The sequence below is a fragment of the Anabrus simplex genome, chromosome 8 (genome assembly GCF_040414725.1).
Source record: "Anabrus simplex isolate iqAnaSimp1 chromosome 8, ASM4041472v1, whole genome shotgun sequence".
NCBI classification, from domain to species: Eukaryota; Metazoa; Arthropoda; class Insecta; order Orthoptera; family Tettigoniidae; genus Anabrus; species Anabrus simplex.
Genome location: NC_090272.1, coordinates 41,793,122 through 41,820,688, shown reverse-complemented (window position 1 = coordinate 41,820,688; position 27,567 = coordinate 41,793,122). Strand labels below are relative to the sequence as shown.

General features: G+C 47.1%; 20 non-coding genes across 20 annotated transcripts; all 20 read right to left on the bottom strand.

The window, feature by feature from the left end:
• Positions 1-2,397: 2,397 nt before the first annotated feature.
• Positions 2,398-2,469, bottom strand: TRNAC-GCA (transfer RNA cysteine (anticodon GCA)). The gene has a single exon. It is a non-coding gene; the product is annotated as a tRNA-Cys (tRNA).
• Positions 2,470-2,564: 95 nt separating this feature from the next.
• TRNAC-GCA (transfer RNA cysteine (anticodon GCA)) lies at positions 2,565-2,636 on the bottom strand. The gene has a single exon. It is a non-coding gene; the product is annotated as a tRNA-Cys (tRNA).
• A 2,147-nt stretch (positions 2,637-4,783) lies between these two features.
• TRNAC-GCA (transfer RNA cysteine (anticodon GCA)) lies at positions 4,784-4,855 on the bottom strand. The gene has a single exon. It is a non-coding gene; the product is annotated as a tRNA-Cys (tRNA).
• A 95-nt stretch (positions 4,856-4,950) lies between these two features.
• On the bottom strand, positions 4,951-5,022 carry TRNAC-GCA (transfer RNA cysteine (anticodon GCA)). The gene has a single exon. It is a non-coding gene; the product is annotated as a tRNA-Cys (tRNA).
• A 779-nt stretch (positions 5,023-5,801) lies between these two features.
• On the bottom strand, positions 5,802-5,874 carry TRNAC-GCA (transfer RNA cysteine (anticodon GCA)). The gene has a single exon. It is a non-coding gene; the product is annotated as a tRNA-Cys (tRNA).
• A 2,216-nt stretch (positions 5,875-8,090) lies between these two features.
• On the bottom strand, positions 8,091-8,162 carry TRNAC-GCA (transfer RNA cysteine (anticodon GCA)). Its single transcript has one exon. It is a non-coding gene; the product is annotated as a tRNA-Cys (tRNA).
• Positions 8,163-8,941: 779 nt separating this feature from the next.
• Positions 8,942-9,013, bottom strand: TRNAC-GCA (transfer RNA cysteine (anticodon GCA)). Its single transcript has one exon. It is a non-coding gene; the product is annotated as a tRNA-Cys (tRNA).
• Positions 9,014-11,604: 2,591 nt separating this feature from the next.
• TRNAC-GCA (transfer RNA cysteine (anticodon GCA)) lies at positions 11,605-11,676 on the bottom strand. The gene has a single exon. It is a non-coding gene; the product is annotated as a tRNA-Cys (tRNA).
• Positions 11,677-12,455: 779 nt separating this feature from the next.
• On the bottom strand, positions 12,456-12,527 carry TRNAC-GCA (transfer RNA cysteine (anticodon GCA)). The gene has a single exon. It is a non-coding gene; the product is annotated as a tRNA-Cys (tRNA).
• Positions 12,528-15,110: 2,583 nt separating this feature from the next.
• On the bottom strand, positions 15,111-15,182 carry TRNAC-GCA (transfer RNA cysteine (anticodon GCA)). Its single transcript has one exon. It is a non-coding gene; the product is annotated as a tRNA-Cys (tRNA).
• Positions 15,183-15,276: 94 nt separating this feature from the next.
• Positions 15,277-15,348, bottom strand: TRNAC-GCA (transfer RNA cysteine (anticodon GCA)). Its single transcript has one exon. It is a non-coding gene; the product is annotated as a tRNA-Cys (tRNA).
• Positions 15,349-16,127: 779 nt separating this feature from the next.
• On the bottom strand, positions 16,128-16,199 carry TRNAC-GCA (transfer RNA cysteine (anticodon GCA)). Its single transcript has one exon. It is a non-coding gene; the product is annotated as a tRNA-Cys (tRNA).
• Positions 16,200-18,787: 2,588 nt separating this feature from the next.
• On the bottom strand, positions 18,788-18,859 carry TRNAC-GCA (transfer RNA cysteine (anticodon GCA)). Its single transcript has one exon. It is a non-coding gene; the product is annotated as a tRNA-Cys (tRNA).
• Positions 18,860-18,954: 95 nt separating this feature from the next.
• On the bottom strand, positions 18,955-19,026 carry TRNAC-GCA (transfer RNA cysteine (anticodon GCA)). The gene has a single exon. It is a non-coding gene; the product is annotated as a tRNA-Cys (tRNA).
• Positions 19,027-20,308: 1,282 nt separating this feature from the next.
• Positions 20,309-20,380, bottom strand: TRNAC-GCA (transfer RNA cysteine (anticodon GCA)). The gene has a single exon. It is a non-coding gene; the product is annotated as a tRNA-Cys (tRNA).
• Positions 20,381-22,959: 2,579 nt separating this feature from the next.
• TRNAC-GCA (transfer RNA cysteine (anticodon GCA)) lies at positions 22,960-23,031 on the bottom strand. The gene has a single exon. It is a non-coding gene; the product is annotated as a tRNA-Cys (tRNA).
• A 95-nt stretch (positions 23,032-23,126) lies between these two features.
• On the bottom strand, positions 23,127-23,198 carry TRNAC-GCA (transfer RNA cysteine (anticodon GCA)). Its single transcript has one exon. It is a non-coding gene; the product is annotated as a tRNA-Cys (tRNA).
• Positions 23,199-23,977: 779 nt separating this feature from the next.
• TRNAC-GCA (transfer RNA cysteine (anticodon GCA)) lies at positions 23,978-24,049 on the bottom strand. The gene has a single exon. It is a non-coding gene; the product is annotated as a tRNA-Cys (tRNA).
• A 2,595-nt stretch (positions 24,050-26,644) lies between these two features.
• Positions 26,645-26,716, bottom strand: TRNAC-GCA (transfer RNA cysteine (anticodon GCA)). The gene has a single exon. It is a non-coding gene; the product is annotated as a tRNA-Cys (tRNA).
• Positions 26,717-26,811: 95 nt separating this feature from the next.
• Positions 26,812-26,883, bottom strand: TRNAC-GCA (transfer RNA cysteine (anticodon GCA)). The gene has a single exon. It is a non-coding gene; the product is annotated as a tRNA-Cys (tRNA).
• Positions 26,884-27,567: the final 684 nt, after the last annotated feature.

Below are 27,567 nucleotides of genomic sequence, written 5' to 3'. Positions count from 1 at the left end.
TCTTCCTACAGAAGTTACTAAACTAGAATTTTTGGCAGCATTGTCCAAGAGATTGAGAGATAAGCCATAATTTTGCCTTTCAACATATTCTTTTCCTTCTCAAACGGACTGGCCTGCGGGGTTGGATTTTCCCTCGGACTCATCGAGTGATCCCGCCTCTAACGCTCGACCAGGAGTGTCAGACTTCGGGTCAGGGGATATAATTGGAGAACAGGACCAGTACCTCGACCAATCGGTCTCACCCTCTATACTGACCCGCGACCTTTTTGGAGGATGGGAAGATTGGAGGTTACAAACAAGGAAGAGGGAAGGATGCAGCCGTGGTCTTCAATTAGATAACAAAACGGCAATTGTCTGGAGGAGAAGGAGAAAACCAACGAAAGTCTTGAGCAGGATGCATATTTTGGTATGTTTTCACGCATTTTGGAAGCGATAACTAAGGAAGTAAATTTTATGGCTCACTGGGTTTGAACCAGTGACATCTCGATCTGTAGTCGATGCTCTACCACTGAGCTATAACCCCACTGAATTCGCCTCTCCCTACAGAAATTATTAAACTGGTTCCCTTGGCAAAATTTTCCCAATTGGTACGCGAGCTCTTTTGGGCCTCCGTCAGTCGTTGGCATGAAGGTGGGCAAAACGTTCAATAATTATTTGTTTTGGTGAAGGTGGCGGGCAGCATGCATACACGGAATGTCATGAGCAGCACACATATCTTAGCTATGCTTTCACTCATTTCGAAAGCGATAAGGAAAAAAGAAAATGTTAGGGGGCACCCGGGTTTGAACCGAATGCTCTACCACTGAGCGATAACCCCACTGCATTATCCTCTCCCTACAGAAATTACTAAACTGGTTCCCTTGGCTACATTTGCCTTACATCTTCTCCTTCTCGTTCTTCTTCTTCTCAAACAGTTTAGCTTCCAGAGTTGGCTTTTCCCTCGTACTCATCGAGTGATCCCACATCTAACGCCCGACCTGGAATGTCAGACTACGTGTCAAGGGATAAACATGGAGAGGAGGAGCAGTACCTCGACCATTCGGCCTCACCCTCTATACTGACCCGGGGCCTTTTTGGGGGGGGGGTATATTGGAGGTTATAAACAAGAGAACGATGCAGTCGTGGTCTTTAGACCACAAAACGGCATTTGTCTGGAGGAGAAGGAGAAAACCACGGAGAGTCTTGAACAGCATGGATGCTTTCGCTATGTTTTCACGCATTTTGGGAGCGATAAACAAAGTAGCACATTTTAGTGGGCACCGGGTTTGAACCAGGGACCTCTCGATCTGCAGTCTAATGCTCTAACACTGAGCTATACCCCCACAGATTACGCACTTTCCTACAGATTTTTAAAAAACTAGGTGTCTTGGCTACATTGTCCAAGAGATTGGGAGACAGACCATTACCTTGCCTTACATTTTCTCCTTCTGCTTCCTCTTCTTCACCTTCTTCTTGTTCTACTTCTCAAACTGTTTAGCCACCAGAGTTGTTTTTTCCCTCGGACTCAACGAGTGATACCACCTCTAACTCCGGACCTGGAAGGTCAGAACTCGGATCACGGGATAAAACTGGAGACGAGGAAGAGCACCTCGCCCAGGTGGCTTCACTTTCTGTGCTGTACCGGGGCCTTGTGGGGAATGGGAAGATTGGATGGCTGAGATGGAATTGATCTCCCCTTCTCTACACAGATGACGTTCAGTGGCTGAGTGGACCCCGTCTCAGCCCTCGTACCACTATTCAAATTTCGTGGTAGAGCCGAGAGTCTTACGCGGGACTCCAGGAGTGGCAGCTAATCACACTAACCACTACACCACAGAGGCTGACACGGAATAACTACTACCATCAGCAAGTTATAGACAGTTCCTTTTCAACACCAATATTCCCTTCTCCCAGTGTTATCGATGATAGTTGGGTTCTTCCAATTCCTCATTCAAAAATCTTACTCTTTTCTACAGGACGCAATTGAATAGGAGTTGAGGTATGGCATTACCTTGCCTTAATTTTTGCTCTTCCTCTTCTTCTCCTTCTTCTTGTTCTACTTCTCAAACTGTTTAGCCTCCAGAGTTGTTTTTTCCCTAGGACTCAGCGAGTGATCCCACATCTAACGCCCGACGTGGAGTGTCAGAATACGGGTCAAGAGATAAACATGGAGAGTGGGACCAGTACCTCGCCCAATTGGCCTCACCCTCTCTGCTGAACCGGAGCCTTGTTGGGGGATGGGAAATTCGGAATTTATAGACAAGGACGAGGGAAGGATGCGGCCGTGTCCTAAAGTTAGATACACAAACAGCATTTGCCTGGAGGAGAAGTAGTAATCCACGGAATGTCATGAGCAGCACACATATCTTAGCTATGTTTTCACTCATTTCGAAAACGATAAGGAAAAAAGATAATGTTAGTGGGCACCAGGGTTTGAACCGGGGACCTCTCGATCTGCAGCCGAATGCTCTACCACTGAGCTATACCCCCACAGTGTTCGGTTCTTCCTACAGAAGTTACTAAACTAGATCTTTTGGCAGCATCCTTCCCTCATTTTGAAAGCGATAAGGAAAAAAGAAAATGTTAGGGGGCACCCGGGTTTGAACCGGGAACCTCTCGATCTGCAGTCGAATGCTCTACCACTGAGCTATACCCCCACAGTCGTCGCTTCTTACTACAGAAATTACTAAACTATAATTTTTGGCAGCATTGTCCAAGAGATTGAGAGCAAACCATTAACTTGCCTTACATCTTCTCCTTCTCCTGCTTCTTCTTCCCAAACTGTTTAGAATCCAGGTTTGGGTTTTTCCTCGGACTCATCGAGTGATCCCACATCTAACGCCCGACCTGGAATGTCAGACTACGCGTCAAGGGATAAACATGGAGAGAAGACCAGTACCTCGAACAATCGGCCTCACCCTCTATACTGACCCGGGGCCTTTTTGGGGGATGGGTATATTGGAGGTTATAAACAAGGGAAGGATGCAGCCGTGGCTTTTAGACAACAAAACGGCATTTGTCTGGAGGAGAAGCAGAAAACCACGGAAAGTCTTGAGCAGCATGAATGTTTTTGCTATGTTTTCACGCATTTTGGAAGCGATAACTAAAGAAGTAAATTTTACGGCGCACCGGGTTTGAACCGGGGACCTCTCGATCTGCAATCGAATGCTCTATCACTGAGCTAAACCCCCACACCTTTAGCTCTTTCCTACAGATTTTATAGAGACTACGTGTCTTGGCTACATTGTCCAAGAGATTGAGAGACAAACCATTAACTTGCCTTACATCTTCTCCTTCTCGTTCTTCTTCTTCTCAAACAGTTTAGCCTCCAGAGTTGGCTTTTCCCTCGTACTCATCGAGTGATCCCACATCTAACGCCCGACCTGGAATGTCAGACTACGTGTCAAGGGATAAACATGGAGAGGAGGAGCAGTACCTGGACCATTCGGCCTCACCCTCTATACTGACCCGGGGCCTTTTTGGGGGGGTGGGAATATTGGAGGTTATAAACAAGGGAACGATGCAGTCGTGGTCTTTAGACCACAAAACGGCATTTGTCTGGAGGAGAAGGAGAAAACCACGGAGAGTCTTGAGCAACATGAATGCTTTCGCTATGTTTTCACGCATTTTGGGAGCGAGAAACAAAGTAGCACATTTTAGTGGGCACCGGGTTTGAACCAGGGACCTCTCGATCTGCAGTCTAATGCTCTAACACTGAGCTATACCCCCACAGATTACGCACTTTCCTACAGATTTTTAAAAAACTAGGTGTCTTGGCTACATTGTCCAAGAGATTGGGAGACAGACCATTACCTTGCCTTACATTTTCTCCTTCTGCTTCCTCTTCTTCACCTTCTTCTTGTTCTACTTCTCAAACTGTTCAGCCTCCAGAGTTGTTTTTTCCCTCGGACTCATCGAGTGATCCCACCTCTAACTCCGGACCTGGAAGGTCAGAACTCGGATCAGGGGATAAAACTGGAGACGAGGAAGAGCACCTCGCCCAGGTGGCTTCACTTTCTGTGCTGTACCGGGGCCTTGTGGGGAATGGGAAGATTGGATGGCTGAGATGGAATTGATCTCCCCTTCTCTACACATATGACGTTCCGTGGCTGAGTGGACCCCGTCTCAGCCCTCGTACCACTATTCAAATTTCGTGGTAGAGCCGGGAGTCTTACGCGGGACTCCGGGAGTGGCAGCTAATCACACTAACCACTACACCACAGAGGCGGACACGGAATAACTACTACCATCAGCAAGTTCTAGACAGTTCCTTTTCAACACCAATATTCCCTTCTCCCAGTGTTATTGATGATAGTTGGGTTCTTCCAATTCCTCATTCAAAAATCTTACTCTTTTCTACAGGACGCAATTGAATAGGAGTAGAGGTATGGCATTACCTTGCCTTACTTTTTGCTCTTCCTCTTCTTCTCCTTCTTCTTGTTCTACTTCTCAAACTGTTTAGTCTCCAGAGTTGTTTTTTCCCTAGGACTCAGCGAGTGATCCCACATCTAACGCCCGACGTGGAGTGTCAGAATACGGGTCAAGGGATAAACATGGAGAGTGGGACCAGTACCTCGCCCAATTTGCCTCACCCTCTCTGCTGAACCGGAGCCTTGTTGGGGGATGGGAAATTCGGAATTTATAGACAAGGACGAGGGAAGGATGCGGCCGTGTCCTAAAGTTAGATACACAAACAGCATTTGTCTGGAGGAGAAGTAGTAAACCACGGAATGTCATGAGCAGCACACATATCTTAGCTATGTTTTCACTCATTTCGACAGCGATAAGGAAAAAAGATAACGTTAGGGGGCACCAGGGCTTGAACCGGGGACCTCTCGATCTGCAGTCGAATGCTCTACCACTGAGCTATACCCCCACAGTGTTCGGTTCTTCCTACAGAAGTTACTAAACTAGATCTCTTGGCAGCATCCTTCCCTCATTTTGAAAGCGATAAGGAAAAAAGAAAATGTTAGGGGGCAACCGGGTTTGAACCGGGGACCTCTCGATCTGCGGTCGAATGCTCTACCACTGAGCTATACCCCCACAGTCCTCGCTTCTTCCTACAGAACTTACTAAACTATAATTTTTGGCAGCATTGTCCAAGAGATTGAGAGATAAGCCATAATTTTGCCTTTCAACATATTCTTTTCCTTCTCAAACGGACTGGCCTGCGGGGTTGGATTTTCCCTCGGACTCATCGAGTGATCCCGCCTCTAACGCTCGACCTGGAGTGTCAGACTTCGGGTCAGGGGATATAATTGGAGAACAGGACCAGTACCTCGACCAATCGGTCTCACCCTCTATACTGACCCGCGACCTTTTTGGAGGATGGGAAGATTGGAGGTTACAAACAAGGAAGAGGGAAGGATGCAGCCGTGGTATTCAATTAGATAACAAAACGGCAATTGTCTGGAGGAGAAGGAGAAAACCAACGAAAGTCTTGAGCAGCATGCATATTTTGGTATGTTTTCACGCATTTTGGAAGCGATAACTAAGGAAGTAAATTTTTTGGCTCACTGGGTTTGAACCAGTGACATCTCGATCTGTAGTCGATGCTCTACCACTGAGCTATAACCCCACTGAATTCGCCTCTCCCTACAGAAATTATTAAACTGGTTCCCTTGGCAAAATTTTCCCAATTGGTACGCGAGCTCTTTTGGGCCTCCGTCAGTCGTTGGCATGAAAGTGGGCAAAACGTTCAATAATTATTTGTTTTGGTGAAGGTGGCGGGCAGCATGCATACACGGAATGTCATGAGCAGCACACATATCTTAGCTATGTTTTCACTCATTTCGAAAGCGATAAGGAAAAAAGAAAATGTTAGGGGGCACCCGGGGTTTGAACCGGGGACCTCTCGATCTGCAGTCGAATGCTCTACCACTGAGCTATACCCCCACAGTGTTCGCTTCTTCCTACAGAAGTTACTAAACTAGATCTTTTGGCAGCATCCTTCCCTCATTTTGAAAGCGATAAGGAAGAAAGAAAATGTTAGGGGGCACCCGGGTTTGAACCGAATGCTCTACCACTGAGCGATAACCCCACTGCATTATCCTCCCCCTACAGAAATTATTAAACTGGTTCCCTTGGCTACATTTCCCAGTTGGTACGCGAGGTCTTTTGGACCTCCGTCAGGCTTTGGAATGAAAGTGGGCAAAACGTTCAATAATGATGTGTTTTGGTGAAGGTGGGGGGGCAGCGTGCATACTTTAGCTACCTTTCCACGCACTTTCACAGATATAACCAAAGAAGAAGTAATAGGGGGCACCCGGGATTGAACCGGGGACCTCTTGATATGCAGTCGACTGTTGTGCCACTGAGCTAAACCCCCACACCTTTAGCTCTTTCCTACAGATTTTATAGAGACTACGTGTCTTGGCTACATTGTCCAAGAGATTGAGAGCAAACCATTAACTTGCCTTACATCTTCTCCTTCTCCTTCTCCTGCTTCTTCTTCTCAAACTGTTTAGCCTCCAGGTTTGGGTTTTTCCTCGGACTCATCGAGTGATCCCACATCTAACGCCCGACCTGGAATGTCAGACTACGTGTCAAGGGATAAACATGGAGAGGGGGACCAGTACCTCGAACAATCGGCCTCACCCTCTATACTGACCCGGGGCCTTTTTGGGGGATGGGTATATTGGAGGTTATAAACAAGGGAAGGATGCAGCCGTGGTCTTTAGACAACAAAACGGCATTTGTCTGGAGGAGAAGGAGAAAACCACGGAGAGTCTTGAGCAGCATGCATGCTTTCGCTATGTTTTCACGCATTTTGGGAGCGATAAACAAAGTAGCACATTTTAGTGGGCACCGGGTTTGAACCAGGGACCTCTCGATCTGCAGTCTAATGCTCTAACACTGAGCTATACCCCCACAGATTACGCACTTTCCTACAGATTTTTAAAAAACTAGGTGTCTTGGCTACATTGTCCAAGAGATTGGGAGACAGACCATTACCTTGCCTTACATTTTCTCCTTCTGCTTCCTCGTCTTCACCTTCTTCTTGTTCTACTTCTCAAACTGTTTAGTCTCCAGAGTTGTTTTTTCCCTCGGTCTCAACGAGTGATACCACCTCTAACTCCGGACCTGGAAGGTCAGAACTCCGATCAGGGGATAAAACTGGAGACGAGGAAGAGCACCTCGCCCAGGTGGCTTCACTTTCTGTGCTGTACCGGGGCCTTGTGGGGAATGGGAAGATTGGATGGCTGAGATGGAATTGATCTCCCCTTCTCTACACAGATGACGTTCCGTGGCTGAGTGGACCCCGTCTCAGCCCTCGTACCACTATTCAAATTTCGTGGTAGAGGCGAGAGTCTTACGCGGGACTCCAGGAGTGGCAGCTAATCACACTAACCACTACACCACAGAGGCTGACACGGAATAACTACTACCATCAGCAAGTTATAGACAGTTCCTTTTCAACACCAATATTCCCTTCTCCCAGTGTTATCGATGATAGTTGGGTTCTTCCAATTCCTCATTCAAAAATCTTACTCTTTTCTACAGGACGCAATTGAATAGGAGTTGAGGTATGGCATTACCTTGCCTTACTTTTTGCTCTTCCTCTTCTTCTCCTTCTTCTTGTTCTACTTCTCAAACTGTTTAGCCTCCAGAGTTGTTTTTTCCCTAGGACTCAGCGAGTGATCCCACATCTAACGTCCGACGTGGAGTGTCAGAATACGGGTCAAGGGATAAACATGGAGAGTGGGACCAGTACCTCGCCCAATTGGCCTCACCCTCTCTGCTGAACCGGAGCCTTGTTGGGGGATGGGAAATTCGGAATTTATAGACAAGGACGAGGGAAGGATGCGGCCGTGTCCTAATGTTAGATACACAAACAGCATTTGCCTGGAGGAGAAGTAGTAAACCACGGAATGTCATGAGCAGCACACATATTTTAGCTATGTTTTCACTCATTTCGAAAACGATAAGGAAAAAAGATAATGTTAGGGGGCACCAGGGTTTGAAGCGGGGACCTCTCGATCTGCAGTCGAATGCTCTACCACTGAGCTATACCCCACAGTAATCGGTTCTTCCTACAGAAGTTACTGAACTAGATCCCTTGGCAGCATCCTTCCCTCATTTTGAAAGCGATAAGGAGAAAAGAAAATGTTAGGGGGCAACCGGGTTTGAACAGGGGACCTCTCGATCTGCAGTCGAATGCTCTACCACTGAGCTATACCCCCACAGCCCTCGCTTCTTCCTACAGAAATTACTAAACTAGAATTTTTGGCAGCATTGTCCAAGAGATTGAGAGATAAGCCATAATTTTGCCTTTCAACATATTCTTATCCTTCTCAAACGGATTGGCCTGCGGGGTTGGATATTCCCTCGGACTCATCGAGTGATCCCGCCTCTAACGCTCGACCAGGAGTGTCAGACTTCGGGTCAGGGGATATAATTGGAGAACAGGACCAGTACCTCGACCAATCGGTCTCACCCTCTATACTGACCCGCGACCTTTTTGGAGGATGGGAAGATTGGAGGTTACAAACAAGGAAGAGGGAAGGATGCAGCCGTGGTCTTCAATTAGATAACAAAACGGCAATTGTCTGGAGGAGAAGGAGAAAACCAACGAAAGTCTTGAGCAGCATGCATATGTTGGTATGTTTTCACGCATTTTGGAAGCGATAACTAAGGAAGTAAATTTTATGGCTCACTGGGTTTGAACCAGTGACATCTCGATCTGTAGTCGATGCTCTACCACTGAGCTATAACCCCACTGAATTCGCCTCTCCCTACAGAAATTATTAAACTGGTTCCCTTGGCAAAATTTTCCCAATTGGTACGCGAGCTCTTTTGGGCCTCCGTCAGGCGTTGGCATGAAAGTGGGCAAAACGTTCAATAATTATTTGTTTTGGTGAAGGTGGCGGGCAGCATGCATACGCGGAATGTCATGAGCAGCACACATATCTTAGCTATGTTTTCACTCATTTCGAAAGCGATAAGGAAAAAAGAAAATGTTAGGGGGCACCCGGGTTTGAACCGGGGACCTCTCGATCTGCAGTCGAATGCTCTACCACTGAGCTATACCCCCACAGTGTTCGCTTCTTCCTACAGAAGTTACTAAACTAGATCTTTTGGCAGCATCCTTCCCTCATTTTGAAAGCGATAAGGAAGAAAGAAAATGTTAGGGGGCACCCGGGTTTGAACCGAATACTCTACCACTGAGCGATAACACCACTGTATTATCCTCTCCCTACAGAAATTATTAAACTGGTTCCCTTGGCTACATTTCCCAGTTGGTACGCGAGGTCTTCTGGACCTCCGTCAGGCTTTGGAATGAATGTGGGCAAAACGTTCAATAATGATGTGTTTTGGTGAAGGTGGGGGGCAGCGTGCATACTTTAGCTACCTTTTCACGCACATTAACAGATATAACCAAAGAAGAAGTAATAGGGGGCACCCGGGTTTGAACCGGGGACCTCTTGATCCGCAGTCGACTGTTGTACCACTGAGCTAAACCCCCACACCTTTAGCTCTTTCCTACAGATTTTATAGAGACTACGTGTCTTGGCTACATTGTCCAAGAGATTGAGAGCAAACCATTAACTTGCCTTACATCTTCTCCTTCTCCTTCTCCTGCTTCTTCTTCTCAAACTGTTTAGCCTCCAGGTTTGGGTTTTTCCTCGGACTCATCGAGTGATCCCACATCTAACGCCCGACCTGGAATGTCAGACTACGTGTCAAGGGATAAACATGGAGAGGGGGACCAGTACCTCGAACAATCGGCCTCACCCTCTATACTGACCCGGGGCCTTTTTGGGGGATGGGTATATTGGAGGTTATAAACAAGGGAAGGATGCAGCCGTGGTCTTTAGACAACAAAACGGCATTTGTCTGGAGGAGAAGCAGAAAACCACGGAAAGTCTTGAGCAGCATGAATGTTTTTGCTATGTTTTCACGCATTTTGGAAGCGATAACTAAAGAAGTAAATTTTACGGCGCACCGGGTTTGAACCGGGGACCTCTCGATCTGCAATCGAATGCTCTATCACTGAGCTAAACCCCCAGACCTTTACCTCTTTCCTACAGATTTTATAGAGACTACGTGTCTTGGCTACATTGTCCAAGAGATTGAGAGACAAACCATTAACTTGCCTTACATCTTCTCCTTCTCGTTCTTCTTCTTCTTCTCAAACAGTTTAGCCTCCAGAGTTGGCTTTTCCCCTGTACTCATCGAGTGATCCCACATCTAACGCCCGACCTGGAATGTCAGACTACGTGTCAAGGGATAAACATGTAGAGGAGGAGCAGTACCTGGACCATTCGGCCTCACCCTCTATACTGACCCGGGGCCTTTTTGGGGGGGGTGGGAATATTGGAGGTTATGAACAAGGGAACGATGCAGTCGTGGTCTTTAGACCACAAAACGGCATTTGTCTGGAGGAGAAGGAGAAAACCACGGAGAGTCTTGAGCAACATGAATGCTTTCGCTATGTTTTCACGCATTTTGGGAGCGATAAACAAAGTAGCACATTTTAGTGGGCACCGGGTTTGAACCAGGGACCTCTCGATCTGCAGTCTAATGCTCTAACACTGAGCTATACCCCCACAGATTACGCACTTTCCTACAGATTTTTAAAAAACTAGGTGTCTTGGCTACATTGTCCAAGAGATTGGGAGACAGATCATTACCTTGCCTTACATTTTCTCCTTCTGCTTCCTCTTCTTCACCTTCTTCTTGTTCTACTTCTCAAACTGTTCAGCCTCCAGAGTTGTTTTTTCCCTCGGACTCATCGAGTGATCCCACCTCTAACTCCGGACCTGGAAGGTCAGAACTCGGATCAGGGGATAAAACTGGAGACGAGGAAGAGCACCTCGCCCAGGTGGCTTCACTTTCTGTGCTGTACCGGGGCCTTGTGGGGAATGGGAAGATTGGATGGCTGAGATGGAATTGATCTCCCCTTCTCTACACAGATGACGTTCCGTGGCTGAGTGGACCCCGTCTCAGCCCTCGTACCACTATTCAAATTTCGTGGTAGAGCCGGGAGTCTTGCGCGGGACTCCAGGAGTGGCAGCTAATCACACTAACCACTACAGCACAGAGGCGGACAGGGAATAACTACTACCATCAGCAAGTTCTAGACAGTTCCTTTTCAACACCAATATTCCCTTCTCCCAGTGTTATTGATGATAGTTGGGTTCTTCCAATTCCTCATTCAAAAATCTTACTCTTTTCTACAGGATGCAATTGAATAGGAGTAGAGGTATGGCATTACCTTGCCTTACTTTTTGCTCTTCCTCTTCTTCTCCTTCTTCTTGTTCTACTTCTCAAACTGTTTAGTCTCCAGAGTTGTTTTTTCCCTAGGACTCAGCGAGTGATCCCACATCTAACGCCCGACGTGGAGTGTCAGAATACGGGTCAAGGGATAAACATGGAGAGTGGGACCAGTACCTCGCCCAATTTGCCTCACCCTCTCTGCTGAACCGGAGCCTTGTTGGGGGATGGGAAATTCGGAATTTATAGACAAGGACGAGGGAAGGATGCGGCCGTGTCCTAAAGTTAGATACACAAACAGCATTTGTCTGGAGGAGAAGTAGTAAACCACGGAATGTCATGAGCAGCACACATATCTTAGCTATGTTTTCACTCATTTCGACAGCGATAAGGAAAAAAGATAATGTTAGGGGGCACCAGGGCTTGAACCGGGGACCTCTCGATCTGCAGGCGAATGCTCTACCACTGAGCTATACCCCCACAGTCCTCGCTTCTTCCTACAGAACTTACTAAACTATAATTTTTGGCAGCATTGTCCAAGAGATTGAGAGATAAGCCATAATTTTGCCTTTCAACATATTCTTTTCCTTCTCAAACGGACTGGCCTGCGGGGTTGGATTTTCCCTCGGACTCATCGAGTGATCCCGCCTCTAACGCTCGACCTGGAGTGTCAGACTTCGGGTCAGGGGATATAATTGGAGAACAGGACCAGTACCTCGACCAATCGGTCTCACCCTCTATACTGACCCGCGACCTTTTTGGAGGATGGGAAGATTGGAGGTTACAAACAAGGAAGAGGGAAGGATGCAGCCGTGGTCTTCAATTAGATAACAAAACGGCAATTGTCTGGAGGAGAAGGAGAAAACCAACGAAAGTCTTGAGCAGCATGCATATTTTGGTATGTTTTCACGCATTTTGGAAGCGATAACTAAGGAAGTAAATTTTATGGCTCACTGGGTTTGAACCAGTGACATCTCGATCTGTAGTCGATGCTCTACCACTGAGCTATAACCCCACTGAATTCGCCTCTCCCTACAGAAATTATTAAACTGGTTCCCTTGGCAAAATTTTCCCAATTGGTACGCGAGCTCTTTTGGGCCTCCGTCAGTCGTTGGCATGAAAGTGGGCAAAACGTTCAATAATTATTTGTTTTGGTGAAGGTGGCGGGCAGCATGCATACACGGAATGTCATGAGCAGCACACATATCTTAGCTATGTTTTCACTCATTTCGAAAGCGATAAGGAAAAAAGAAAATGTTAGGGGGCACCCGGGTTTGAACCGGGGACCTCTCGATCTGCAGTCGAATGCTCTACCACTGAGCTATACCCCCACAGTGTTCGCTTCTTCCTACAGAAGTTACTAAACTAGATCTTTTGGCAGCATCCTTCCCTCATTTTGAAAGCGATAAGGAAGAAAGAAAATGTTAGGGGGCACCCGGGTTTGAACCGAATGCTCTACCACTGAGCGATAACCCCACTGCATTATCCTCTCCCGACACAAATTATTAAACTGGTTCCCTTGGCTACATTTCCGAGTTGGTACGCGAGGTCTTTTGGACATCCGTCAGGCTTTGGAATGAAAGTGGGCAAAACGTTCAATAATGATGTGTTTTGGTGAAGGTGGGGGGCAGCGTGCATACTTTAGCTACCTTTTCACGCACTTTCACAGATATAACCAATGAAGAAGTAATAGGGGGCACCCGGGTTTGAACCGGGGACCTCTTGATCTGCAGTCGACTGTTGTACCACTGAGCTAAACCCCCACACCTTTAGCTCTTTCCTACAGATTTTATAGAGACTACGTGTCTTGGCTACATTGTCCAAGAGATTGAGAGCAAACCATTAACTTGCCTTACATCTTCTCCTTCTCCTGCTTCTTCTTCTCAAACTGTTTAGAATCCAGGTTTGGGTTTTTCCTCGGACTCATCGAGTGATCCCACATCTAACGCCCGACCTGGAATGTCAGACTACGTGTCAAGGGATAAACATGGAGAGGGGGACCAGTACCTCGAACAATCGGCCTCACCCTCTATACTGACCCGGGGCCTTTTTGGGGGATGGGTATATTGGAGGTTATAAACAAGGGAAGGATGCAGCCGTGGTCTTTAGACAACAAAACGGCATTTGTCTGGAGGAGAAGCAGAAAACCACGGAAAGTCTTGAGCAGCATGAATGTTTTTGCTATGTTTTCACGCATTTTGGAAGCGATAACTAAAGAAGTAAATTTTACGGCGCACCGGGTTTGAACCGGTGACCTCTCGATCTGCAATCGAATGCTCTATCACTGAGCTAAACCCCACACCTTTAGCTCTTTCCTACAGATTTTATAGAGACTACGTGTCTTGGCTACATTGTCCAAGAGATTGAGAGACAAACCATTAACTTGCCTTACATCTTCTCCTTCTCGTTCTTCTTCTTCTTCTCAAACAGTTTAGCCTCCAGAGTTGGCTTTTCCCTCGTACTCATCGAGTGATCCCACATCTAACGCCCGACCTGGAATGTCAGACTACGTGTCAAGGGATAAACATGGAGAGGAGGAGCAGTACCTGGACCATTCGGCCTCACCCTCTATACTGACCCGGGGCCTTTTTGGGGGGGTGGGAATATTGGAGGTTATAAACAAGGGAACGATGCAGTCGTGGTCTTTAGACAACAAAACGGCATTTGTCTGGAGGAGAAGGAGAAAACCACGGAGAGTCTTGAGCAACATGAATGCTTTCGCTATGTTTTCACGCATTTTGGGAGCGATAAACAAAGTAGCACATTTTAGTGGGCACCGGGTTTGAACCAGGGACCTCTCGATCTGCAGTCTAATGCTCTAACACTGAGCTATACCCCCACAGATTACGCACTTTCCTACAGATTTTTAAAAAACTAGGTGTCTTGGCTACATTGTCCGAGAGATTGGGAGACAGACCATTACCTTGCCTTACATTTTCTCCTTCTGCTTCCTCTTCTTCACCTTCTTCTTGTTCTACTTCTCAAACTGTTTAGCCACCAGAGTTGTTTTTTCCCTCGGACTCAACGAGTGATACCACCTCTAACTCCGGACCTGGAAGGTTAGAACTCGGATCAGGGGATAAAACTGGAGACGAGGAAGAGCACCTCGCCCAGGTGGCTTCACTTTCTGTGCTGTACCGGGGCCTTGTGGGGAATGGGAAGATTGGATGGCTGAGATGGAATTGATCTCCCCTTCTCTACACAGATGACGTTCCGTGGCTGAGTGGACCCCGTCTCAGCCCTCGTACCACTATTAAAATTTCGTGGTAGAGCCGAGAGTCTTACGCGGGACTCCAGGAGTGGCAGCTAATCACACTAACCACTATACCACAGAGGCTGACACGGAATAACTACTACCATCAGCAAGTTATAGACAGTTCCTTTTCAACACCAACATTCCCTTCTCCCAGTGTTATCGATGATAGTTGGGTTCTTCCAATTCCTCATTCAAAAATCTTACTCTTTTCTACAGGACGCAATTGAATAGGAGTTGAGGTATGGCATTACCTTGCCTTACTTTTTGCTCTTCCTCTTCTTCTCCTTCTTCTTGTTCTACTTCTCAAACTGTTTAGCCTCCAGAGTTGTTTTTTCCCTAGGACTCAGCGAGTGATCCCACATCTAACGTCCGACGTGGAGTGTCAGAATACGGGTCAAGGGATAAACATGGAGAGTGGGACCAGTACCTGGCCCAATTGGCCTCACCCTCTCTGCTGAACCGGAGCCTTGTTGGGGGATGGGAAATTCGGAATTTATAGACAAGGACGAGGGAAGGATGCGGCCGTGTCCTAATGTTAGATACACAAACAGCATTTGCCTGGAGGAGAAGTAGTAAACCACGGAATGTCATGAGCAGCACACATATTTTAGCTATGTTTTCACTCATTTCGAAAACGATAAGGAAAAAAGATAATGTTAGGGGGCACCAGGGTTTGAACCGGGGACCTCTCGATCTGCAGTCGAATGCTCTACCACTGAGCTATACCCCACAGTAATCGGTTCTTCCTACAGAAGTTACTAAACTAGATCCCTTGGCAGCATCCTTCCCTCATTTTGAAAGCGATAAGGAAAAAAGAAAATGTTAGGGGGCACCCGGGTTTGAACCGGGGACCTCTCGATCTGCAGTCGAATGCTCTACCACTGAGCTATACCCCCACAGCCCTCGCTACTTCCTACAGAAATTACTAAACTTGAATTTTTGGCAGCATTGTCCAAGAGATTGAGAGATAAGCCATAATTTTGCCTTTCAACATATTCTTATCCTTCTCAAACGGATTGGCCTGCGGGGTTGGATATTCCCTCGGACTCATCGAGTGATCCCGCCTCTAACGCTCGACCAGGAGTGTCAGACTTCGGGTCAGGGGATATAATTGGAGAACAGGACCAGTACCTCGACCAATCGGTCTCACCCTCTATACTGACCCGCGACCTTTTTGGAGGATGGGAAGATTGGAGGTTACAAACAAGGAAGAGGGAAGGATGCAGCCGTGGTCTTCAATTAGATAACAAAACGGCAATTGTCTGGAGGAGAAGGAGAAAACCAACGAAAGTCTTGAGCAGCATGCATATGTTGGTATGTTTTCACGCATTTTGGAAGCGATAACTAAGGAAGTAAATTTTATGGCTCACTGGGTTTGATCCAGTGACATCTCGATCTGTAGTCGATGCTCTACCACTGAGCTATAACCCCACTGAATTCGCCTCTCCTTACAGAAATTATTAAACTGGTTCCCTTTTCAAAATTTTCCCAATTGGTACGCGAGCTCTTTTGGGCCTCCGTCAGTCGTTGGCATGAAAGTGGGCAAAACGTTCAATAATTATTTGTTTTGGTGAAGGTGGCGGGCAGCATGCATACACGGAATGTCATGAGCAGCACACATATCTTAGCTATGTTTTCACTCATTTCGAAAGCGATAAGGAAAAAAGAAAATGTTAGGGGGCACCCGGGTTTGAACCGGGGACCTCTCGATCTGCAGTCGAATGCTCTACCACTGAGCTATACCCCCACAGTGTTCGCTTCTTCCTACAGAAGTTACTAAACTAGATCTTTTGGCAGCATCCTTCCCTCATTTTGAAAGCGATAAGGAAGAAAGAAAATGTTAGGGGGCACCCGGGTTTGAACCGAATACTCTACCACTGAGCGATAACACCACTGTATTATCCTCTCCCTACAGAAATTATTAAACTGGTTCCCTTGGCTACATTTCCCAGTTAGTACGCGAGGTCTTCTGGACCTCCGTCAGGCTTTGGAATGAATGTGGGCAAAACGTTCAATAATGATGTGTTTTGGTGAAGGTGGGGGGCAGCGTGCATACTTTAGCTACCTTTTCACGCACTTTCACAGATATAACCAAAGAAGAAGTAATAGGGGGCACCCGGGTTTGAACCGGGGACCTCTTGATCTGCAGTCGACTGTTGTACCACTGAGCTAAACCCCCACACCTTTAGCTCTTTCCTACAGATTTTATAGAGACTACGTGTCTTGGCTACATTGTCCAAGAGATTGAGAGCAAACCATTAACTTGCCTTACATCTTCTCCTTCTCCTTCTCCTGCTTCTTCTTCTCAAACTGTTTAGCCTCCAGGTTTGGGTTTTTCCTCGGACTCATCGAGTGATCCCGCATCTAACGCCCGACCTGGAATGTCAGACTACGTGTCAAGGGATAAACATGGAGAGGGGGACCAGTACCTCGAACAATCGGCCTCACCCTCTATACTGACCCGGGGCCTTTTTGGGGGATGGGTATATTGGAGGTTATAAACAAGGGAAGGATGCAGCCGTGGTCTTTAGACAACAAAACGGCATTTGTCTGGAGGAGAAGCAGAAAACCACGGAAAGTCTTGAGCAGCATGAATGTTTTTGCTATGATTTCACGCATTTTGGAAGCGATAACTAAAGAAGTAAATTTTACGGCGCACCGGGTTTGAACCGGGGACCTCTCGATCTGCAATCGAATGCTCTATCACTGAGCTAAACCCCCAGACCTTTAGCTCTTTCCTACAGATTTTATAGAGACTACGTGTCTTGGCTATATTGTCCAAGAGATTGAGAGACAAACCATTAACTTGCCTTACATCTTCTCCTTCTCGTTCTTCTTCTTCTCAAACTGTTTAGCCTCCAGAGTTGGCTTTTCCCCTGTACTCATCGAGTGATCCCACATCTAACGCCCGACCTGGAATGTCAGACTACGTGTCAAGGGATAAACATGGAGAGGAGGAGCAGTACCTGGACCATTCGGCCTCACCCTCTATACTGACCCGGGGCCTTTTTGGGGGGGGTGGGAATATTGGAGGTTATGAACAAGGGAACGATGCAGTCGTGGTCTTTAGACAACAAAACGGCATTTGTCTGGAGGAGAAGGAGAAAACCACGGAGAGTCTTGAGCAACATGAATGCTTTCGCTATGTTTTCACGCATTTTGGGAGCGATAAACAAAGTAGCACATTTTAGTGGGCACCGGGTTTGAACCAGGGACCTCTCGATCTGCAGTCTAATGCTCTAACACTGAGCTATACCCCCACAGATTACGCACTTTCCTACAGATTTTTAAAAAACTAGGTGTCTTGGCTACATAGTCCAAGAGATTGGGAGACACATCATTACCTTGCCTTACATTTTCTCCTTCTGCTTCCTCTTCTTCACCTTCTTCTTGTTCTACTTCTCAAACTGTTCAGCCTCCAGAGTTGTTTTTTCCCTCGGACTCATCGAGTGATCCCACCTCTAACTCCGGACCTGGAAGGTCAGAACTCGGATCAGGGGATAAAACTGGAGACGAGGAAGAGCACCTCGCCCAGGTGGCTTCACTTTCTGTGCTGTACCGGGGCCTTGTGGGGAATGGGAAGATTGGATGGCTGAGATGGAATTGATCTCCCCTTCTCTACACAGATGACGTTCCGTGGCTGAGTGGACCCCGTCTCAGCCCTCGTACCACTATTCAAATTTCGTGGTAGAGCCGGGAGTCTTACGCGGGACTCCAGGAGTGGCAGCTAATCACACTAACCACTACACCACAGAGGCGGACACGGAATAACTACTACCATCAGCAAGTTCTAGACAGTTCCTTTTCAACACCAATATTCCCTTCTCCCAGTGTTATTGATGATAGTTGGGTTCTTCCAATTCCTCATTCAAAAATCTTACTCTTTTCTACAGGATGCAATTGAATAGGAGTAGAGGTATGGCATTACCTTGCCTTACTTTTTGCTCTTCCTCTTCTTCTCCTTCTTCTTGTTCTACTTCTCAAACTGTTTAGTCTCCAGAGTTGTTTTTTCCCTAGGACTCAGCGAGTGATCCCACATCTAACGCCCGACGTGGAGTGTCAGAATACGGGTCAAGGGATAAACATGGAGAGTGGGACCAGTACCTCGCCCAATTTGCCTCACCCTCTCTGCTGAACCGGAGCCTTGTTGGGGGATGGGAAATTCGGAATTTATAGACAAGGACGAGGGAAGGATGCGGCCGTGTCCTAAAGTTAGATACACAAACAGCATTTGTCTGGAGGAGAAGTAGTAAACCACGGAATGTCATGAGCACCACACATATCTTAGCTATGTTTTCACTCATTTCGACAGCGATAAGGAAAAAAGATAATGTTAGGGGGCACCAGGGCTTGAACTGGGGACCTCTCGATCTGCAGGCGAATGCTCTACCACTGAGCTATACCCCCACAGTGTTCGGTTCTTCCTACAGAAGTTACTAAACTAGATCTCTTGGCAGCATCCTTCCCTCATTTTGAAAGCGATAAGGAAAAAAGAAAATGTTAGGGGGCAACCGGGTTTGAACCGGGGACCTCTCGATCTGCAGTCGAATGCTCTACCACTGAGCTATACCCCCACAGTCCTCGCTTCTTCCTACAGAAGTTACTAAACTAGAATTTTTGGCAGCATTGTCCAAGAGATTGAGAGATAAGCCATAATTTTGCCTTTCAACATATTCTTTTCCTTCTCAAACGGACTGGCCTGCGGGGTTGGATTTTCCCTCGGACTCATCGAGTGATCCCGCCTCTAACGCTCGACCTGGAGTGTCAGACTTCGGGTCAGGGGATATAATTGGAGAACAGGACCAGTACCTCGACCAATCGGTCTCACCCTCTATACTGACCCGCGACCTTTTTGGAGGATGGGAAGATTGGAGGTTACAAACAAGGAAGAGGGAAGGATGCAGCCGTGGTCTTCAATTAGATAACAAAACGGCAATTGTCTGGAGGAGAAGGAGAAAACCAACGAAAGTCTTGAGCAGCATGCATATTTTGGTATGTTTTCACGCATTTTGGAAGCGATAACTAAGGAAGTAAATTTTATGGCTCACTGGGTTTGAACCAGTGACATCTCGATCTGGTCCGCCTCTGTGGTGTAGTGGTTAGTGTGATTAGCTGCCACCCCCGGAGGCCCGGGTTCGATTCCCGGCTCTGCCACGAAATTTGAAAAGTGGTACGAGGGCTGGAACGGGGTCCACTCAGCCTCGGGAGGTCAACTGAGTAGAGGTGGGTTCGATTCCCACCTCAGCCATCCTGGAAGTGGTTTTCCGTGGTTTCCCACTTCTCCTCCAGGCAAATGCCGGGATGGTACCTAACTTAAGGCCACGGCCGCTTCCTTCCCTCTTCCTTGTCTATCCCTTCCAATCTTCCCATCCCCCACCAAGGCCCCTGTTCAGTATAGCAGGTGAGGCCGCCTGGGCGAGGTACTGATCATTCTCCCCAGTTGTATCCCCCGATCCGATGTCTGAAGCTCCAGGACACTGCCCTTGAGGCGGTAGAGGTGGGATCCCTCGCTAAGTCCGAGGGAAAAGCCAACCCTGGACAATAAACAGATTAAGAAAGAAAGAAAGACATCTCGATCTGTAGTCGATGCTCTACCACTGAGCTATAACCCCACTGAATTCGCCTCTCCCTACAGAAATTATTAAACTGGTTCCCTTGGCAAAATTTTCCCAATTGGTACGCGAGCTCTTTTGGGCCTCCGTCAGGCGTTGGCATGAAAGTGGGCAAAACGTTCAATAATTATTTGTTTTGGTGAAGGTGGCGGGCAGCATGCATACACGGAATGTCATGAGCAGCACACATATCTTAGCTATGTTTTCACTCATTTCGAAAGCGATAAGGAAAAAAGAAAATGTTAGGGGGCACCCGGGTTTGAACCGGGGACCTCTCGATCTGCAGTCGAATGCTCTACCACTGAGCTATACCCCCACAGTGTTCGCTTCTTCCTACAGAAGTTACTAAACTAGATCTTTTGGCAGCATCCTTCCCTCATTTTGAAAGCGATAAGGAAGAAAGAAAATGTTAGGGGGCACCCGGGTTTGAACCGAATGCTCTACCACTGAGCGATAACCCCACTGCATTATCCTCTCCCGACACAAATTATTAAACTGGTTCCCTTGGCTACATTTCCCAGTTGGTACGCGAGGTCTTTTGGACATCCGTCAGGCTTTGGAATGAAAGTGGGCAAAACGTTCAATAATGATGTGTTTTGGTGAAGGTGGGGGGCAGCGTGCATACTTTAGCTACCTTTTCACGCACTTTCACAGATATAACCAAAGAAGAAGTAATAGGGGGCACCCGGGTTTGAACCGGGGACCTCTTGATCTGCAGTCGACTGTTGTACCACTGAGCTAAACCCCCACACCTTTAGCTCTTTCCTACAGATTTTATAGAGACTACGTGTCTTGGCTACATTGTCCAAGAGATTGAGAGCAAACCATTAACTTGCCTTACATCTTCTCCTTCTCCTGCTTCTTCTTCTCAAACTGTTTAGAATCCAGGTTTGGGTTTTTCCTCGGACTCATCGAGTGATCCCACATCTAACGCCCGACCTGGAATGTCAGACTACGTGTCAAGGGATAAACATGGAGAGGGGGACCAGTACCTCGAACAATAGGCCTCACCCTCTATACTGACCCGGGGCCTTTTTGGGGGATGGGTATATTGGAGGTTATAAACAAGGGAAGGATGCAGCCGTGGTCTTTAGACAACAAAACGGCATTTGTCTGGAGGAGAAGCAGAAAACCACGGAAAGTCTTGAGCAGCATGAATGTTTTTGCTATGATTTCACGCATTTTCGAAGCGATAACTAAAGAAGTAAATTTTACGGCGCACCGGGTTTGAACCGGGACCTCTCGATCTGCAATCGAATGCTCTATCACTGAGCTAAACCCCCACACCTTTAGCTCTTTCCTACAGATTTTATAGAGACTACGTGTCTTGGCTACATTGTCCAAGAGATTGAGAGACAAACCATTAACTTGCCTTACATCTTCTCCTTCTCGTTCTTCTTCTTCTCAAACAGTTTAGCCTCCAGAGTTGGCTTTTCCCCCGTACTCATCGAGTGATCCCACATCTAACGCCCGACCTGGAATGGCAGACTACGTGTCAAGGGATAAACATGGAGAGGAGGAGCAGTACCTGGACCATTCGGCCTCACCCTCTATACTGACCCGGGGCCTTTTTGGGGGGGTGGGAATATTGGAGGTTATAAACAAGGGAACGATGCAGTCGTGGTCTTTAGACAACAAAACGGCATTTGTCTGGAGGAGAAGGAGAAAACCACGGAGAGTCTTGAGCAACATGAATGCTTTCGCTATGTTTTCACGCATATTGGGAGCGATAAACAAAGTAGCACATTTTAGTGGGCACCGGGTTTGAACCAGGGACCTCTCGATCTGCAGTCTAATGCTCTAACACTGAGCTATACCCCCACAGATTACGCACTTTCCTACAGATTTTTAAAAATCTAGGTGTCTTGGCTACATTGTCCAAGAGATTGGGAGACAGACCATTACCTTGCCTTACATTTTCTCCTTCTGCTTCCTCTTCTTCACCTTCTTCTTGTTCTACTTCTCAAACTGTTCAGCCTCCAGAGTTGTTTTTTCCCTCGGACTCATCGAGTGATCCCACCTCTAACTCCGGACCTGGAAGGTCAGAACTCGGATCAGGGGATAAAACTGGAGACGAGGAAGAGCACCTCGCCCAGGTGGCTTCACTTTCTGTGCTGTACCGGGGCCTTGTGGGGAATGGGAAGATTGGATGGCTGAGATGGAATTGATCTCCCCTTCTCTACACAGATGACGTTCCGTGGCTGAGTGGACCCCGTCTCAGCCCTCGTACCACTATTCAAATTTCGTGGTAGAGCCGGGAGTCTTACGCGGGACTCCAGGAGTGGCAGCTAATCACACTAACCACTACACCACAGAGGCGGACACGGAATAACTACTACCATCAGCAAGTTCTAGACAGTTCCTTTTCAACACCAATATTCCCTTCTCCCAGTGTTATTGATGATAGTTGGGTTCTTCCAATTCCTCATTCAAAAATCTTACTCTTTTCTACAGGACGCAATTGAAAGGAGTAGAGGTATGGCATTACCTTGCCTTACTTTTTGCTCTTCCTCTTCTTCTCCTTCTTCATGTTCTACTTCTCAAACTGTTTAGTCTCCAGAGTTGTTTTTTCCCTAGGACTCAGCGAGTGATCCCACATCTAACGCCCGACGTGGAGTGTCAGAATACGGGTCAAGGGATAAACATGGAGAGTGGGACCAGTACCTCGCCCAATTTGCCTCACCCTCTCTGCTGAACCGGAGCCTTGTTGGGGGATGGGAAATTCGGAATTTATAGACAAGGACGAGGGAAGGATGCGGCCGTGTCCTAAAGTTAGATACACAAACAGCATTTGTCTGGAGGAGAAGTAGTAAACCACGGAATGTCATGAGCAGCACACATATCTTAGCTATGTTTTCACTCATTTCGAAAACGATAAGGAAAAAAGATAATGTTAGGGGGCACCAGGGCTTGAACCGGGGACAGCTCGATCTGCAGTCGAATGCTCTACCACTGAGCTATACCCCCACAGTGTTCGGTTCTTCCTACAGAAGTTACTAAACTAGATCTCTTGGCAGCATCCTTCCCTCATTTTGAAAGCGATAAGGAAAAAAGAAAATGTTAGGGGGCAACCGGGTTTGAACCGGGGACCTCTCGATCTGCAGTCGAATGCTCTACCACTGAGCTATACCCCCACAGTCCTCGCTTCTTCCTACAGAAGTTACTAAACTAGAATTTTTGGCAGCATTGTCCAAGAGATTGAGAGATAAGCCATAATTTTGCCTTTCAACATATTCTTTTCCTTCTCAAACGGACTGGCCTGCGGGGTTGGATTTTCCCTCGGACTCATCGAGTGATCCCGGCTCTAACGCTCGACCTGGAGTGTCAGACTTCGGGTCAGGGGATATAATTGGAGAACAGGACCAGTACCTCGACCAATCGGTCTCACCCTCTATACTGACCCGCGACCTCTTTGGAGGATGGGAAGATTGGAGGTTACAAACAAGGAAGAGGGAAGGATGCAGCCGTGGTCTTCAATTAGATAACAAAACGGCAATTGTCTGGAGGAGAAGGAGAAAACCAACGAAAGTCTTGAGCAGCATGCATATTTTGGTATGTTTTCACGCATTTTGGAAGCGATAACTAAGGAAGTAAATTTTATGGCTCACTGGGTTTGAACCAGTGACATCTCGATCTGTAGTCGATGCTCTACCACTGAGCTATAACCCCACTGAATTCGCCTCTCCCTACAGAAATTATTAAACTGGTTCCCTTGGCAAAATTTTCCCAATTGGTACGCGAGCTCTTTTGGGCCTCCGTCAGTCGTTGGCATGAAAGTGGGCAAAACTTTCAATAATTATTTGTTTTGGTGAAGGTGGCGGGCAGCATGCATACACGGAATGTCATGAGCAGCACACATATCTTAGCTATGTTTTCACTCATTTCGAAATCGATAAGGAAAAAAGAAAATGTTAGGGGGCACCCGGGTTTGAACCGGGGACCTCTCGATCTGCAGTCGAATGCTCTACCACTGAGCTATACCCCCACAGTGTTCGCTTCTTCCTACAGAAGTTACTAAACTAGATCTTTTGGCAGCATCCTTCCCTCATTTTGAAAGCGATAAGGAAGAAAGAAAATGTTAGGGGGCACCCGGGTTTGAACCGAATGCTCTACCACTGAGCGATAACCCCACTGCATTATCCTCTCCCTACAGAAATTATTAAACTGGTTCCCTTGGCTACATTTCCCAGTTGGTACGCGAGGTCTTTTGGACCTCCGTCAGGCTTTGGAATGAAAGTGGGCAAAACGTTCAATAATGATGTGTTTTGGTGAAGGTGGGGGGCAGCGTGCATACTTTAGCTACCTTTTCACGCACTTTCACTGATATAACCAAAGAAGAAGTAATAGGGGGCACCCGGGTTTGAACCGGGGACCTCTTGATCTGCAGTCGACTGTTGTACCACTGAGCTAAACCCCCATACCTTTAGCTCTTTCCTACAGATTTTATAGGGACTACGTGTCTTGGCTACATTGTCCAAGAGATTGAGAGCAAACCATTAACTTGCCTTACATCTTCTCCTTCTCCTTCTCCTTCTCCTGCTTCTTCTTCTCAAACTGTTTAGCCTCCAGGTTTGGGTTTTTCCTCGGACTCATCGAGTGATCCCACATCTAACGCCCGACCTGGAATGTCAGACTACGTGTCAAGGGATAAACATGGAGAGGGGGACCAGTACCTCGAACAATCGGCCTCACCCTCTATACTGACCCGTGGCCTTTTTGGGGGATGGGTATATTGGAGGTTATAAACAAGGGAAGGATGCTGCCGTGGTCTTTAGACAACAAAACGGCATTTGTCTGGAGGAGAAGCAGAAAACCACGGAAAGTCTTGAGCAGCATGAATGTTTTTGCTATGTTTTCACGCATTTTGGAAGCGATAACTAAAGAAGTAAATTTTACGGCGCACCGGGTTTGAACCGGTGACCTCTCGATCTGCAATCGAATGCTCTATCACTGAGCTAAACCCCACACCTTTAGCTCTTTCCTACAGATTTTATAGAGACTACGTGTCTTGGCTACATTGTCCAAGAGATTGAGAGACAAACCATTAACTTGCCTTACATCTTCTCCTTCTCGTTCTTCTTCTTCTTCTCAAACAGTTTAGCCTCCAGAGTTGGCTTTTCCCTCGTACTCATCGAGTGATCCCACATCTAACGCCCGACCTGGAATGTCAGATTACGTGTCAAGGGATAAACATGGAGAGGAGGAGCAGTACCTGGACCATTCGGCCTCACCCTCTATACTGACCCGGGGCCTTTTTGGGGGGGTGGGAATATTGGAGGTTATAAACAAGGGAACGATGCAGTCGTGGTCTTTAGACAACAAAACGGCATTTGTCTGGAGGAGAAGGAGAAAACCACGGAGAGTCTTGAGCAACATGAATGCTTTCGCTATGTTTTCACGCATTTTGGGAGCGATAAACAAAGTAGCACATTTTAGTGGGCACCGGGTTTGAACCAGGGACCTCTCGATCTGCAGTCTAATGCTCTAACACTGAGCTATACCCCCACAGATTACGCACTTTCCTACAGATTTTTAAAAAACTAGGTGTCTTGGCTACATTGTCCAAGAGATTGGGAGACAGACCATTACCTTGCCTTACATTTTCTCCTTCTGCTTCCTCTTCTTCACCTTCTTCTTGTTCTACTTCTCAAACTGTTCAGCCTCCAGAGTTGTTTTTTCCCTCGGACTCATCGAGTGATCCCACCTCTAACTCCGGACCTGGAAGGTCAGAACTCGGATCAGGGGATAAAACTGGAGACGAGGAAGAGCACCTCGCCCAGGTGGCTTCACTTTCTGTGCTGTACCGGGGCCTTGTGGGGAATGGGAAGATTGGATGGCTGAGATGGAATTGATCTCCCCTTCTCTACACAGATGACGTTCCGTGGCTGAGTGGACCCCGTCTCAGCCCTCGTACCACTATTCAAATTTCGTGGTAGAGCCGGGAGTCTTACGCGGGACTCCAGGAGTGGCAGCTAATCACACTAACCACTACACCACAGAGGCGGACACGGAATAACTACTACCATCAGCAAGTTCTAGACAGTTCCTTTTCAACACCAATATTCCCTTCTCCCAGTGTTATTGATGATAGTTGGGTTCTTCCAATTCCTCATTCAAAAATCTTACTCTTTTCTACAGGACGCAATTGAATAGGAGTAGAGGTATGGCATTACCTTGCCTTACTTTTTGCTCTTCCTCTTCTTCTCCTTCTTCTTGTTCTACTTCTCAAACTGTTTAGCCTCCAGAGTTGTTTTTTCCCTAGGACTCAGCGAGTGATCCCACATCTAACGCCCGACGTGGAGTGTCAGAATACGGGTCAAGGGATAAACATGGAGAGTGGGACCAGTACCTCGCCCAATTGGCCTCACCCTCTCTGCTGAACCGGAGCCTTGTTGGGGGATGGGAAATTCGGAATTTATAGACATGGACGAGGGAAGGATGCGGCCGTTTCCTAAAGTTAGATACACAAACAGCATTTGTCTGGAGGAGCAGTAGTAAACCACGGAATGTCATGAGCAGCACACATATCTTAGCTATGTTTTCACTCATTTCGACAGCGATAAGGAAAAAAGATAATGTTCGGGGGCACCAGGTTTTGAACCGGGGACCTCTCGATCTGCAGTCGAATGCTCTACCACTGAGCTATACCCCCACAGAGTTCGGTTCTTCCTACAGAAGTTACTAAACTAGATCTCTTGGCAGCATCCTTCCATCATATTGAAAGCGATAAGGAAAAAAGAAAATGTTAGGGGGCAACCGGGTTTGAACAGGGGACCTCTCGATCTGCAGTCGAATGCTCTACCACTGAGCTATACCCCCACAGTCCTCGCTTCTTCCTACAGAAGTTACTAAACTAGAATTTTTGGCAGCATTGTCCAAGAGATTGAGAGATAAGCCATAATTTTGCCTTTCAACATATTCTTTTCCTTCTCAAACGGACTGGCCTGCGGGGTTGGATTTTCCCTCGGACTCATCGAGTGATCCCGCCTCTGACGCTCGACCTGGAGTGTCAGACTTCGGGTCAGGGGATATAATTGGAGAACAGGACCAGTACCTCGACCAATCGGTCTCACCCTCTATACTGACCCGCGACCTTTTTGGAGGATGGGAAGATTGGAGGTTACAAACAAGGAAGAGGGAAGGATGCAGCCGTGGTCTTCAATTAGATAACAAAACGGCAATTGTCTGGAGGAGAAGGAGAAAACCAACGAAAGTCTTGAGCAGCATGCATATTTTGGTATGTTTTCACGCATTTTGGAAGCGATAACTAAGGAAGTAAATTTTATGGCTCACTGGGTTTGAACCAGTGACATCTCGATCTGTAGTCGATGCTCTACCACTGAGCTATAACCCCACTGAATTCGCCTCTCCCTACAGAAATTATTAAACTGGTTCCCTTGGCAAAATTTTCCCAATTGGTACGCGAGCTCTTTTGGGCCTCCGTCAGTCGTTGGCATGAAAGTGGGCAAAACGTTCAATAATTATTTGTTTTGGTGAAGGTGG